Genomic DNA, 15,791 nt, shown 5'->3' with positions numbered 1-15,791 from the left:
TTTATGCACCACAATTTCTCTGGACCAGATTAATTGAACCCAGGTTTGTGGCAGATCGTATTTTAGATTCCCTTCAGAATTCTGCTTCACCTTATTTAAATCAGTGGTGAATCGAAAGCAGACTTTAGTCTGGCTTTGGTTAGTTTGCCCTCAGTCATGCAGCCTCTTAGAACTGTGTCTCAAGCAAAGTAATCTAAAATGCTAGATAGACCATGTATTATATCTCTTTTTATAATCGTGCTGGAGCCATGAACAAGTAATTACATACATTGGAAATATTTGCCACTATGCTCATTTTCTGCATATGTGCAGTACTGGTAGTTCTGAGAGTCCTTATGGAATTAGGGCTGTAGAATTTATCTGGAGTCAGGTATCCTCAGCCCTCTTTATTTATCCTTTTCTTCCTGAGTCTCTCACTCTTCTTTCTTTTTAACTCTTGTTTTTTTCTGCCTTCCTCTTTTAACATCAATTTCTCATGCCTTCCTTATCTCCCATCTATTGTTTTTCTTTTCTTTTCTTTTCTTTTCTTTTCCCTTCTGTCTCTGATTTTCCCCCTTCACCGTTATGTCTTGTCTTTCAGATTTTCTCTTCCTTCTCACTCCCTCATTCCCCCCACCCCCACCCCCCGCCATGTATCATAGCTAGAATAGACCTAACCTTCTCAGAGTAGCTGGCAACTCAGGAAAATCCTCCTCTTCTAGATCCCCCACTCTTCTAAATCCTCCTCTTCTTCTATTCTAATTGGGGGTGGAGAAGTGCACATAAGCTAAACAATATAACTTAAGTATCATTACTTAGGACATGCCCTTTTCTACTTGTCCAGCCATTCATCTCCAGCTCTTCTCTGATCCAGACATTACTTCTGGAGCAACAGACATAGAGACAACTTTAGGAAACTCTGAGGACAATGATGGCATAACTTAATTGACAAGCTGGTTTAAAAATTCCTTCGTTCCCATCCCATTGATTACTCTCTGCCACCTCCAGTTTGGTCAAATTGAATGAAGGAACAAGGAATAAGGAGTATGGAGAAGGATTTCTTTGATTTACCATAAGTGAATATAAGGGAAATGAAATGATGAAATGTTCGCTAGCAGTTACATGCACAGCATGTGACATTAGGACATCTGAACAAAGGTTCTGGTCTGGGCATAGGTGCTGGAAATAGGGGTGTAGGGGTGCTCTTGCACCCCTTGGCTTGAAGTGGTTTCCATTAGCTACAGGGGCTACAGTTTGGTTCAAAGGCTCTCAGCATCCCCCAGTATACACATTGTTCCAGCACCCCTGGGTCTGGGGAATTAATAATTTTTATAAAGTTTTAGAGTAGCAGCCGTGTTAGTCTGTATTCGCAAAAAGAAAAGCAGTACTTGTGGCACCTTAGAGACTAACAAAATTATTTGAGCATAAGATTTCGTGAGCTACAGTGGTATTCTTGGTACCATACTGCCTTTATTTTCTTCCCTTCCTTTGAAGTTTGCTATTAGCTTTAAGTTCCACTAAGCCCTGAAGATGAGTCACCAATACTCTCACTCAGCTTTTCTATAAAATGGGTCAGTTATGTTTCAAAATGCCTCGAAGAATCATCTCACTAGCCCTCCCCTAAAACTGCAGGCTGATTTTGTGTGTAATGGTGTAATCATGCTGTAAAGGAGTCCTTATATCTGTGGGGGAGGGAGCCAAAATATTTTTCCATGCCCAAAAAACAATGTGAAGAGGAACAAAGAGGTCAAGAGCACCAATTGCTGCTTATTGGCTTCTTTTGCTTTCACTCGTAACAACAGCAAGAATTGGAAGACAGACTCTAAGATAGCAATGAGTTGCTACATGAGTTGCTATATTGTCTGTTGAGTCTGTTTACTGCATCAGGTGATTTGCAGAATCAATGCTAATAAATAAAATAGTACCTGATTACTTTTACCTCACAGAGTTCATGCTCAATTTAAAAGGAGAAAAAGATAGGGGAGAAGACAAAAGGAACAGTCCACCAACTGTATTTAAAACAGAGCAAGGAGGCTTTGCAAGGGAGAGAACCGTAGCAAGATAAGAACAGACAAATCTTCTGCCAAACAAATCAGAAAGGAAGAAAAAAGTCAATTTGTTTAGAAAGGAAGAGACGTGATCACTCTGCAATGAAAGTCTATCACCATTAACTTAGTCAACTGGCCCCTTTATGAAAATGCAAGATGTTAAATTAGATGTTAAATATATTGCTCATTGATGAGAGGAAGGACAGACTTGTGGTAAAGATTTTAGAATGAAGATTCTGGGGTCCTGACTCTGCCCCATGGGCCAGATTCTGATCAGTAGAATTACTCCAAATTTTTTTACCTGTGCAACAGAGATCAGAATCTGGCCCAGGAAGCCTGCCATTCAAACCAATGGCTTGGCATACTATAAGGCTGAGAATTTCAATAAAGTCTAAGGGATCAAAAACTTTAATTTTGATAGAAGTTGGGCACCTTATTTGCTTTGGCTTTATCATAAAAGACATCAGTAAAAAGTGTTTCAAGATGGAAAAATAAATTATTAATCAAAAAAGAGAAGGAAGGCATGGTCTCAGGTTGCAATGGAATATTTTGGTTAAATAAAACTGCTTTCCCTCACATTATTGCTATCAGAAAAGATAGGAAAACGGAATAGGCTGTCAGCAGAGGCGGGAAAATCAGTACAAATATGAATTTGCTCTTTTAACGCTGTTTTAGGGATATTGAGACTCATCCTGCTGCCCTTGCAATAATGGGCTAGATGACCACTAACACCACCTGGAATATGCCACATTGCTGGTGTCCTACTGAAAAATTGCTTCCATAGGTGCTGGAACTAGTAGTGCTGGGCTTGAAGTTGTTTCCATTAGATACAAGGTTTAGTTTGGTTCAATGGCTCTCAGCACCCCCACTATGCAAATTGTTCCAGCACACTGATTCCTTCCAACTGATGAATGCTAGGGTAACCCACACACCTCCTGGGTGTGGTGTTCTGGCCCGTCTAGTGGCACCAAGACCACTTAGAGAGAGAGAGAGAGATAAAATGACTCTGCTTTACAGGCAGTTGGCTTTTAGCTCATGCGATAGAGGCTCATGCACTAAGCTCCAGAGGTCCCCGGTTCAATCCTGCCCACCGGCGACAGGAATCTGTCAGCATTACAAATGGGGGCTTGTCTGGGATTTTCCCCCTTGTAACGCCAATGGACCACAGTCGTCAGTGGATGGGATCGAATCTGGGACCTCTGGAGCTTAGTGCATGAGCCTCTACCGCATGACCTAAAAGTCAACTGCCTGTTAGCTAAGGCTGTAGAGCAGATTCATTTTAACTCTCTCTCTCCCTAAGTGGTCTTGGTGCCACTAGATGGGACAGAACACCACCCCCAGGAGGTGTGTGGATTATACTAAGATTATACTTTCCTAGGAGAAGAAAGATGATCCAAAATTTAGAGCACGAGACTGGATCAGGGAAAACCTAGGTTCAATTATTGTTTTTGGGAAGTCACTTAGTCCATCTATGCCTCGGTTCCCCATCTGTAAAATGGGGATAACACCCAGGGGCTTGTGAGAAGAGATACATTAAAACTGTGAGGTGCTAAGATTCTTTGGTGATGGGGGCCATAAACTAGATTTTTCTGTTTGTCTTTGACTTTTCCCCCCTTTACTCTAGATGCAATCTGCCTTTTTGTCTTAGGCTGAAGCTCTGGCTGAAATGGATGCACAGCAGGTTCACATCCCAAGGGATTAAGCAAGCCTTGTGAGTGATGAGGTGCTGTTTGGAAATTAGTTCTTAACCATGTCGTCATGCTGAATCTTTTCCAAATTCAAAGCGATATCTGACTCATCAGATCTGTGGACATTGTAATGCCATGGTACAATGCAGCATTTGCATTCATCCTGCAGCTCCTCCTTTCACTCTGCTTTAACCACATTGTATCATGTTATCTGAGGAAATGTAGTGTGACTGTTCAGATACTCATTGTCTTAATAAGCAACCCATTTAATACAAACCATTAACGCATGTACTGAATAATAAAGGGACATGACATTAGCGGGTTGTTTCCTTTTAAATCATTAACTGTCCATTAGCAAGACAGTTTAATTATAGCTTTATAAGGCTGCGCCATTGCTAAGAGCTGGTAAAGTATGGCTCTCATAAGAAAGTGGAGCTGCAATGAGATGTTTGCAAGAGGTTTAGGTTTGAGGGAATAAGTCCATCCAAATCTGTGAGCTTCTTGATAGTCTCCTCTTGAGCTAGAATCCTAGTCTCCCTGAAATGATATCTAGCAACCTGATGTTGTCCAGTACTGATGTGCTCAGTTGGAGTTAGCATAAATGGCCAGCAGTCAGGTTGGAAAAAGCAATGGAAGAGGTCAACGCTATAATTATTTTATTAAAATTGGTTGTAGGGGCAAATCCAGACACCATATCACCTGGGCTCCCCCCAGTGCCCAGACTGGGCATGTTCTACTGTAAGTAGGTAGGGGCACAATGTATAAGTTAACACCCAGAATGAAAACAGAGATCTGCTCAGCAGAGGCTTCTCGCACACCCTATACGAGTAAACAGATAGGTCAGAGTGGAGCTACTATAATGCAAATCCCTTGTCTCTTTCCCCATGGAGGAAAGGCAGTATTCAAGCACACGGGGTTATTTCAGCTTTTGGGCTGAAGTAGTCTCTGTCAAGCAGCGTTGTCGCTGCAACCACAAGATGCCCTCCTCCCTCTGTCCCTCCCATGCATCTGTTTAGCATCCAGTCATCACATTTACTTTGTGGAAGGTGTCCAGTTACCATGGTGATGAGTGACATTATCAAACCTAAACAGATACATAGCCCAGATAGTCAAGCTGAGCTCTGGGCCATGAATTTGGCTGTTATTGCTCATGGAGGGTACCGGATTAGATTTTCTGGAAATGGAAGCCCTCTGATTTTCACTGATACAGCATGTGCACCATCAGTGCAAGAAATCAAAACTCTGTCACACCATACTCTGACCTCTAGTGTGGAGAAGAAAGTTCAATTTCCATATCTGTATATGCTTTGCCCTCTGTGCTATAATTGACAGATAAGAGGACCAGTTTGTGTCTACCATTATGGTGGTTTGTGTGATAATGACCTGTCTTCTCTGCACTGGAGAGATATTGACTCATTCTAGTTAAGCTTGCTTCTGGGGTGATTTAGTGGAGCAGAATATAATTACCCAATTTAGAATTTAGTGAGAAGACCAGATTTAACATCCCCTACTCTGAAGATATGTAAAATTGGATCTTTAATAAGAGCAAATTGTCAGGATTTCTACTTTACATTTCGTCTAAGAGAAAGCAGCTCATGTTGGGACATGGATCCAGAATGGATTTGGTAAGAAAAATGTCAAGAATCACAGCACCATTTCATGCGGCACTTAGTCTTGACCCAGCACAAGCTTGCTTACTTTATGAGAGCTAACTGCTTCAAGGCACAAAGTAGGTGGTCCTTTACTTTTAAAGTGAACTGAACACAGACATGACAGTGATAAATAAAAGTTTTTGCTTTTTTTCATAAGACTGTGGGGTTGTTTTCTATGGTTTTTTTCTTCACCATTTTTGCCCACCACTGGAACATGTTTCATATAGTTGGCTGGCTAGCCCCAGAGCTAGAAGGCGTGAATGGAAAGGAAATTCTTTGCCTTCCCCATAGGTGAAAAACAAGCTCTGTCAGATTTTATTTACATAAATTATCATTTTGTTTACCCCTAGTTTCCCATGGTGGATTGTGCTGCATAGTGATCTGATGAATCATATTTTGTCAATGTAGCTGTATTGATAAAAGGGCATATGAATTGTGCAAGATATAGCCTGCATCACCTAGAGTTGTGAGGTTGTGAATTTCGGTGGGTACTACAAAGCAGATGAGGGAGACCAGGAGCTGTGTTGGAAAGAGCAGGGACTCTGTGCAGAGGTCCTACTTTGCTTTGGTTTTCTCATGCCCAAAATTCTGAATCCCATGAAGAGCTGATTTCACTGAAGCAGACCAAGGGGTGTTAGAGCTGAGTTCACAAGGGCCAATCTGAGGCAGCAAAATTGAGTTTGCAAGACCTGACTGGCAGCAGCAGAGTTGAGTTGCAAGGGCTGACTGGCCACAGCAAAGTTGATAGAGCTAACTTCACAGAACCAGGCCAGGCAGCCACAGATCACAGCAGGCCTTGGTGTTGTGGGCTTCAAGGGACTGGAACTGGAAGGCTGAGGAGAGCCACCTACTGGAATCCATTTGACCCTCCCTGAATCTAATGGGGTTTGTGAGCAAGGTTTTAGGTGGGTGGGGATCATATTGCAATTAAGAGTTCTGGTTCATCAACAAACGAGGTAATTAATAACTGGGACCAAGGGGTCAGTCATACCTCTACCACACTGCATGGGTTTTGCTCCTTTTGTTTATGGAAATATATAGTTACTATGTTTTCTCCAAAGAAAAAGTAGGAAAATGTTTTGCAGATTCATGGTTCAAGGACTCCCAAGTGCTATTAAGTGGGGAAGAAGCAGTATGTAAAGGTTACCATGGGGTCTCACAGTTTTAGTTCCTAAAATTTGAGGTGGATAAGTTTTTAGGTGGGAAGAGTCAAGCTAAACATTTTCTTTAAATTGAGCAGAACCTCTTGACAGCATTGAGGCTGGTCTTATTACTGCTATGGCACCTGACAGAAGGGTTACCTGTCACAGGCGTTTGGGAGCAATCCCTCTGCTCCCGAGCACAGGGGCTGCCATTCTACCTGGTTATACAGCGACCATACAAGTATGAGGGGAAGGATCTGTCTTCCTACCCCATCCTCTTCCTGCACTGTGCACTTCCATAAAGGGGTAGGAAGCATCCAGGCTTTTGTTCTTTTCATGCTAACTTAAGTACATATAACTGTAAAGGGATGTATACATTTTATCTGTGGCTCCTGGCCTTCTACAAAAGGCATCAAGATCTGCTCCCAGTAGCACCTTCCTTAAATGCCTTATTTAGATGCATTGGTGGAGTTAGAAAATTCAGATGTAATTGGGGCACAGATTGCAATCAATTAGTGTTAATTCCAACATCAACAGTAGGACAAGCGAAACGAAAATACACTTTTCTAATAATTCTTTTAAACTTAATTAGTTCTACCTGCAGAGGCAAATATTAAAGCTTTAATGAAATTTCAAACCGATTCCTCCAAGCTGCTAAGCAATTTGTAAGAAGAGGAAGAGGTATGGAAACTATAAGGAATAGTTTCTGAGCAGTAGTCTTACAAAGTATTTCTGGCAAAGAGATGATCAATAAACGGAAGATATTTTTATATGAACAAAACATTCATAAGCTGCAGTTAATATTGTTGATAAGCAGTAGTACTTCATCTCTTCCTTTCCTCTAAGCTACATATAGTCAGTAGCCAACCTCTTCAATCCTTTACATTTCAACAAATGTCTCTCACCAAAATATTTATTCAAATTAGAATGGTAGTGATTTTCAGATTCTCACAGGCAGAATGGAAACAGAAAGATAAATTACTTTCTCACATAACTCCAGTGTTATTGCTATCATATATTGCGTTATGTTGCCTCATTATCTGCTGGTACACAAATCCAAGCAATGCAAATTTTGTGAAATAAAAGTAAAATAGCATAACATTTCTGAAGATGTTTTCAGCATTTTTTGATTTAGATGAAGAGACAAATGCATCTAAGCTTCGTTGGAAACAGTCATTGGAATTCTAATCACATATGTGTGCTTGAGCTACTAGACAAGAGGCCAAATTCTCTTTTGAGATTCAGCCCTTTTGTGCCACTGAGGCAGTGTAAAATGGATGCATTTTGCTGGCAGAATGATGCCACAGCTGGGTCCTGCATCACACAACCCCATCTCCAGTGTAAGGGGCATGTTGAAGGACGGAGGGGAGAAGAGCAGAGGGAAATTCCACTAAACCTAGTCCCGACTGCCATAAGTTAGAGGAGCTTTGCAGCTGCTTTAGGTTTCACTGGGGCTGGGTCATGTGCAAACCAATCTCAGAATGAGAAATCCACATTCAGCTCCCTGCCTCCTTGCTCTCTTTCCTGTGACCAGAAAAGCTCTGGTCAGGAACAAATCTATCCCAATGTGTTGTAATTCCCATCTCCAAGTTTTCTCTGCCCTTCATCATGGAAAGTGCAGATTCCTATGTGTGACCAGGAATGGATAAAAAATAACCACAGTAATATGAAGTTTGGGGGGAAATTTTCAAAGTAGGTGCTCAACTCCCATTGCAAGTCAATGCTTCAAAACTTTTGGACTGAAAGCTGCTTGGTGCAAGGACCACATCTTCATATATGTTACCTAGCACAATGGGCTCTGATCCCAACTTGTTGTGTGCTACTATTCTAATACCAATATTAAAGAATTACTCATAATATATATCAAACAACAAGGTCCTAGTACAGAGCCTAAGGGCACTTCACTGTTAGCTTTCAAAATATTTTCAGTTTCAGGTTGGAGTTGAAGTTTGTTTGGTTCAAATAAGTAACCAAGAGTTTGAATGCTTCTCTGAAGCTCATCAAAATGACTGAAATATGGAATTGTCATCCCAGGTCGCACAAGTGATCCTTCTTATCCAGTCTCCTGTCTCTGTCAGTGGTCAATATCAGAGACTCAGAGGACGTTAGTGGACAGTAATGGAATAACCTATTGTAACAGGCTGCCTTCTCCGTCCTTTGTACCACCATAAAAAGGCTGGTTTTCGCACTTTATAAACACCAGTGTGTTATGTATTGGTCCCCTCCACCAATTCACCAGTACAGTCTTGTGCAGCAACATATAAATGGAAGTCAATTTCTCCCTGAACACACACTCTGGGAAGAGAGAGGACTTGCCATTCTGCGATCTTGTATCCCCTGGTCGCTGTCAGCCTTCCCCCTTGCAATTCCTTCTTGTCCTTTAACTATTCCCAGCCAGTGGGTTGATTGATCTCATTAGCTCATCAGCCTCCTGGCTAATTAAGTCATTGATCACCCATTCTGACAATTAAATCCATTGTAAAGAGTTAAATAACTAATACCTTAGTAAAAAGAAAAGGAGTACTTGTGGCACCTTAGAGACTAACAAATTTATTTGAGCATAAGCTTTCGTGAGCTACAGCTCACTTCATTGAATGCATTCAGTGGAAAATACAGTGGGGAGACTTATATACACAGAGAACATGAAACAACGGGTGTTATCATACACACTGTAAGGAGAGTGATCACTTAAGATGAGCTATTACCAGCGGTGGGGGGGGGGCTTTAATAGTGATAATCAAGGTGGGCCATTTCCAGCAGTTGACAAGAACATCTGAGGAACTGTGGGAGGGGGGAATAACATGGGGAAATAGTTTTACTTTGTGTAATGACCCATCCACTCCCAGTCTCTATTCAAGCCTAAGTTAATTGTATCCAGTTTGCAAATTAATTCCAATTCAGCAGTCTCTCGTTGGAGTCTGGTTTTGAAGCTTTTTTGTTGAAGGATAGCCACTCTTAGGTCTGTAATCGAGTGACCAGAGAGATTGAAGTGTTCTCCAACTGGTTTTTGAATGTTATAATTCTTGACGTCTGATTTGTGTCCTTTCATTCTTTTACGTAGAGACTGTCCAGTTTGGCCAATGTACATGGCAGAGGGGCATTGCTGGCACATGATGGCATATATCACCTTGGTAGGTGTGCAGGTGAAGGAGCCTCTGATAGTGTGGCTGATGTGATTAGGCCCTATGATGGTGTCCCCTGAATAGATATGTGGACAGAGTTGGCAACGGGCTTTGTTGCAAGGATAGGTTCCTGGGTTAGTGGTTCTGTTGTGTGGTGTGTGGTGGCTGGTGAGTATTTGCTTCAGATTGGGGGGTTGTCTGTAAGCAAGGACTGGCCTGTCTCCCAAGATCTGTGAGAGTGATGGGTCGTCCTTCAGGATAGGTTGTAGATCCTTGATGATGCGTTGGAGAGGTTTTAGTTGGAGGCTGAAGGTGATGGCTAGTGGTGTTCTGTTATTTTCTTTGTTGGGCCTGTCCTGTAGTAGGTGACTTCTGGGTACTCTTCTGTCTCTACATACCACACAGACTATGCTGACAGCTAGTGCCACACACTCTCAAAGAAACTGCGGAACCACCTGATTAACATCCTCTACAGCAAACGGAAAGATTAAGAATGAGCCCTCAAAACTAGATACTCTCATAAAGAACCAACCTTCCACACAAACTTCCTCGTGGCTGGACTTTACAAAAACTAGACAAGCCATTTACAACACACACTTTGCTTCTCTACAAAAGAAAAAGGACACTAAACTATCTAAACTACTACATGCCACAAGGGGCCACAACAGTGGTTCCCTTAATCCACCCAGCAATATTGTTAATCTATCCAACTATACTCTTAACCGAGCAGAAGAATCTGTCCTATCGCGGGGCCTCTCCTTTTGCCCCTCCACGCCCACGAACATGACACAGTTCTGTGGTGACCTAGAATCCTATTTTTGACGTCTCCGACTCAAGGAATATTTCCAACAGACCTCTGACCAACATATTAACCCACAGAGACCTTCCTACCAACATTACAAAAAGAAGGATTCTGGGTGGACTCCTCCTGAAGGTCGAAATATCAGACTGGACTTCTACATAGAGAGTGCTTCTGCCGACGTGCACGGGCTGAAATTGTGGAAAAGCAGCATCACTTGCCCCATAACCTCAGCCATGCAGAAAACAATGCCATCCACAGCCTCAGAAACAACTCTGACATCATAATCAAAAAGGCTGACAAAGGAGGTGCTGTCGTCATCATGAATAGGTCGGAGTATGAACAAGAGGCTACTAGGCAGCTCTCCAACACCACTTTCTACAAGCCATTACCTTCTGATCCCACTGAGAGTTACCAAAAGAAACTACAGCATTTGCTCAAGAAACTCCCTGAAAAAGCACAAGAACAAATCCGCACAGACACACCCCTAGAACCCCGACCTGGGGTATTCTATCTGCTACCCAAGATCCATAAACCTGGAAATCCTGGATGCCCCATCATCTCAGGCATTGGCACCCTGACAGCAGGATTGTCTGGCTATGTAGACTCCCTCCTCAGGCCCTACGTTACCAGCACTCCCAGCTACCTTCGAGACACCACTGACTTCCTGAGGAAACTACAATCCATTGGTAATCTTCCTAAAAACACCATCCTAGCCACTATGGATGTAGAAGCCCTCTACACCAACATTCCACACAAAGATGGACTACAAGCCATCAGGAACAGTATCCCCGATACTGTCACGGCTAACCTGGTGGCTGAACTTTGTGACTTTGTCCTCACCCATAACTATTTCACATTTGGGGACAATGTATACCTTCAAATCAGCGGCACTGCGATGGGTACCCGCATGGCCCCACAGTATGCCAACATTTTTATGGCTGACTTAGAACAACGCTTCCTCAGCTCTCGTCCCCTAATGCCCCTACTCTACTTGCGCTATATTGATAACATCTTCATCATCTGGACCCATGGAAAAGAAGCTCTTGAGGAATTCCACCATGATTTCAACAATTTCCATCCCACCATCAACCTCAGCCTGGACCAGTCCACACAAGAGATCCACTTCCTGGACACTACGGTGCTAATAAGCGATGGTCACATAAACACCACCCTATATCGGAAACCTACTGACCGCTATTCCTACCTACATGCCTCTAGCTTTCATCCAGATCATACCACACGATCCATTGTCTACAGCCAAGCTCTACGATATAACCGCATTTGCTCCAACCCCTCGGACAGAGACAAACACCTACAAGATCTCTATCATGCATTCTTACAACTACAATACCACCTGCTGAAGTGAAGAAACAGATTGACAGAGCCAGAAGAGTACCCAGAAGTCACCTACTACAGGACAGGCCCAACAAAGAAAATAACAGAACGCCACTAGCCATCACCTTCAGCCCCCAATTAAAACCTCTCCAGCACATCATCAAGGATCTACAACCCATCCTGAAGGTTGGGTGAAGATTAAGTAAAATAAGCCATTCAAAAACAAAAACACTCTCCTTCGGAAAATTTGTACCATGCAGTTGCCATTCTCAACCTAACCTGTAATGCCAAAAACTGAATCGCATCTCTCAGATAAGGTTCACTGAGTTTTCTTAACAAGTCCAATGCAATCAAATGTGTTTCCTTTGGTTATGCTGTATATTTGTGTTCACATAAAGTGTGGTTAAAAGCAAAGATGTGTGATCTCACTCTCAAACAAAAAATAAACCTAAAATGAATAATCTGTCTCAGTTAAGAGTTGGCATCTGAGTTAATGTTGTGGTCAATCTAAAGAAATTATTTCAAATTATAGGTATGTGAAACTCTTTGAGGATATTCCAAACCTAGGTAACTGTTAATCATTTGAACAAGCCTATCAGTTTGCTTGACAATCCAGTACAATTATCTGGGTTTTAATTTCCTTAAGCATTTTATATCCCCCCAGACTAATTTGGTTTTATGGACATCTCAGTGACATGGAAGGCAGTTTGCTGAACTTTGTTAACATAACTTGCAATAACCTCTGCTATATTAATGAAGATAATTCCAATTTATCTATTTGTCAGCAACATTTAATTTACAAAACAATTATATATGCAACATTGTGTCTCTCTCTTTTATAAGCCAGTAAATGCTAACTTGGATTCATTAACTACTGAAAGCACTGTCGGTTCAATCAATACAGTATACTTCTAGCCTGTGAATGCAGCCCCAACATTATCAATCTTTTTGATGAGATGTAAAACCTAGGTCCTGGCCACTGGCGATGATTAAGGATCCTATGGCACTTTTTATAAAAGTAGGGATCTTATCCCTGCTGTTCTGGTTTAACAGTTAGATAACACGGTTCAATTAAAATTTGTGTCAGCATACCTTGGTCACATGGACACCAAAGTCATAATGACTAGAATTCAGGACCTTCTGCTTGAAAATTCAAGACTCTGCCACTTAAACTACAGGAAAATCTCTATCATCGGTGATAGTATTGGGATTTAGGGACTCTCTGTTGGATAGCTACCAGCTGGTAACAAAGTAAATACTTGAGCAGATTTGACATTCCATCTAGAAGAGATCACTGGTGTATATACACACTAGCTGGTAGATTACACCATGTCTAGTTTGGGAACCTTTCAATATCATAATCTCTGCATTTTTCAAATGGAAATCCATCATTACAATAGGGATTACATATTTATTAGTCTATGAATCACTCTAGGATCCCTTGTGATACAATATGTTGTATAAATATGCTTGTGATGGGGTGTACAAACCCTACACTGAACAATAAGGGGTTAAGGGATCATTTTGGGCTCAGCCAGCTCTGCCCTTCCACTGCAGCAAATGCTCCATCTGCTGGAGGAATATAAAGGGCAGGGTAGTAGCTCATTTGGGTGGCAGAGCTGGAGGTGAGCGGACCTATAGCCCACAACTCTAGCAGTGCAGAGGGAAGCCTAAAGGCTCTGAAACTTCTGCCAAAAGGGGCCCTCCTTAAGAGAAGGGAGGCCCCATCCCAGAGACAACCAGAGAGAGAAGTATTTTGTGACTTTGGACATTGGTAACTCCCTTTTATTTCTTTTGGTTTGGATTTCCCCACCAGGTGAAGGGCTTGGACTAAGCTGACCCATGGGGGTGGGGGTGAGGCAGGGGAGACCAGAGGAAAAGGCCCAGGGAGAACAGACTTAACCTTGGTTGCCAGATTACTGGTAGCCCAAAGGGCCTTGGGTTGGAGCCCAGTGGAGGGGAGGGCCTTGACTCCCCGCCCCACAACTTCCTTGGCAGTCCCGGGTTGTGGCCGTGATCAGTAGGCCACACTTCCCAACCAGATTGTGAGGCCCATTATAAATTGGTGGAAAATATTGGCAATGCCTGACCTGTGAAAGAAGGGGGTGTTGACTGATGTAGGCGGCCAAACAGCCTGATTTAGAACAATGTGGACTGGTCGGCCAGCAAAGATGGAGTTAGAACAGTTGTTGAAATGGGTGACTGAGAACCAGCTGCAGGTGGTGCAGTGGCAGCAACAGCTCCTGCAGCAAATGGCTGCCCAGCAGCAGCAACTGGTTCAGGACTTAGGGGCCCAACAACAGCAAAGGTTAGTTGAACAAGTTGTAGCATTAATACAGCCCCAGGGGTCCTCCAGAGATTCTCCATCAGGGGCCCTGGGCCTAAGCCCAGGAGCCCTGACAGTACCCGTGAAGCTCAGAAAGATGGGCCTTGAGGACAATCCTGAGGCTTTTCTGACAACATTTGAGTGGTGATGGCTGCCCAATGCTCCCCTGACCGATGGGGTCATCCTGCTGGCAACCTACCTGACAGGGCCAATGCAGGCTGCATACAGAGGACTGGATGCAGAGACTGCCCAAGACTACCCCCAGATCAAAATGGCCATCTTGGACTACCTCAACATCACCGAGGAGACCTTCCACCAGAGGTTCTGGGGGGAGAGAGAGCCTCCAGGGGCCTGACCCCGGGTTGTTGCCCAGAAACTGCGAGCCCTATGTTGGAGGTGGCTAAAGCCAGAAAGGTGGACCAGAGTAGAGGTGGCTGAACTCATTCTGGTGAAGCAGTTTGCCCAAATCCTCCCAAAATTGGGTAGGGACTGGGTGCTCAGACATTGACCAGAGTCACTTACTGACATCGTGAGATTGATGGAAAACTATCTGGCAGATGAGATGGTTCTAACTCCTGATTCTAAGCTATTGCTTAACTCCAGAGGACCCCTCAACTGAAGGGGGAAGCCAGCAGAGGAGACAGAAACAGGACACTGTGCTCCACAGGGTGCCAAGCCAGATCTCAAAACCAGGGCTGGGAGCCCGCAACAAGCCCCAGGCCCTCCAACTTCAGCCTGAACATAAAGCCTGGGGTCTCCAAGGGACTTGCCTGCCCAGAGGCCAGGAAAGGTGAGGGTGCCAAGCCCCCAGGGGAAGACATCCCCAGAGGCCCAACCTCCAACTAGTCCCAGGGCTAACCACGGGGGCCTATTTCTCCTGTAGGCATCAGGACCACTATTATCAGGAATGCCCCTATATGGAGTGCAACTTTGGGAAAGTATGGTTGGCAGAGAGCTGTGCCTGGAAGCGCACCTCAGCAAAAGTAACAGTTCCTGTACAAATAAATGGGACTGAGGTAATGCGTCTAGTAGATTCTGGGTGTGGCCAAACCCTGGTCTGGGACAACTTGGTCCCCACCCTGAAGCCCCTGGGGAGACCATCTTCCTGCAGTGCATTCATGGGGATATTAAACCCTATCCTAGTGCCCGAGTAGAGTTCACCATAGGGGAGAATTCAAAGCCCCTAATAGTAACCTACTCTGTTATCTTGGGTTGGGATTGGGAGCATATCTCCGACACATTGAGGGGATGTAGACCTGCTTCTGGGAACCCACAGGAAGTGCCCGAGGGAACCAGGGCAGGCAGGAAACCCAGCCTATGACATTGGCTGGAGTAGACGAGGAGCAGGACCCCGGAGGGTGGGGGGGTGGGATGGGGAGTGTCCAGCCAAGAGGGAGTACTGTCGGAAGATCCTCCCAAGCAGGAGACATTACAAACCCCACTCCTGGAAGGGGGCTTACTGACCCAAAAACTGATTTCATGAAGAACCAGAGGGAGGATAAGACCTTGAGCCATGCATATGAACAACTCCCAGTAGTTAACGAGCTCCAGGAGAAATGATTATATCGGCTGGAAAAAGACCATTGGATGGGGGACATTTGTTCACAACTCGTCCCTCGGCCATGTGATAAATAAAGTGATAGCTCCCTTTGATGGACACCCAGCCAGCCACTTAGCTGTAAAATCCCTCCTAGTAG

The sequence above is a fragment of the Dermochelys coriacea genome, chromosome 3, assembly GCF_009764565.3.
Source record: "Dermochelys coriacea isolate rDerCor1 chromosome 3, rDerCor1.pri.v4, whole genome shotgun sequence".
In the NCBI taxonomy this organism is placed as follows: domain Eukaryota; kingdom Metazoa; phylum Chordata; order Testudines; family Dermochelyidae; genus Dermochelys; species Dermochelys coriacea.
Note: the sequence above shows the minus strand (reverse complement) of the source record.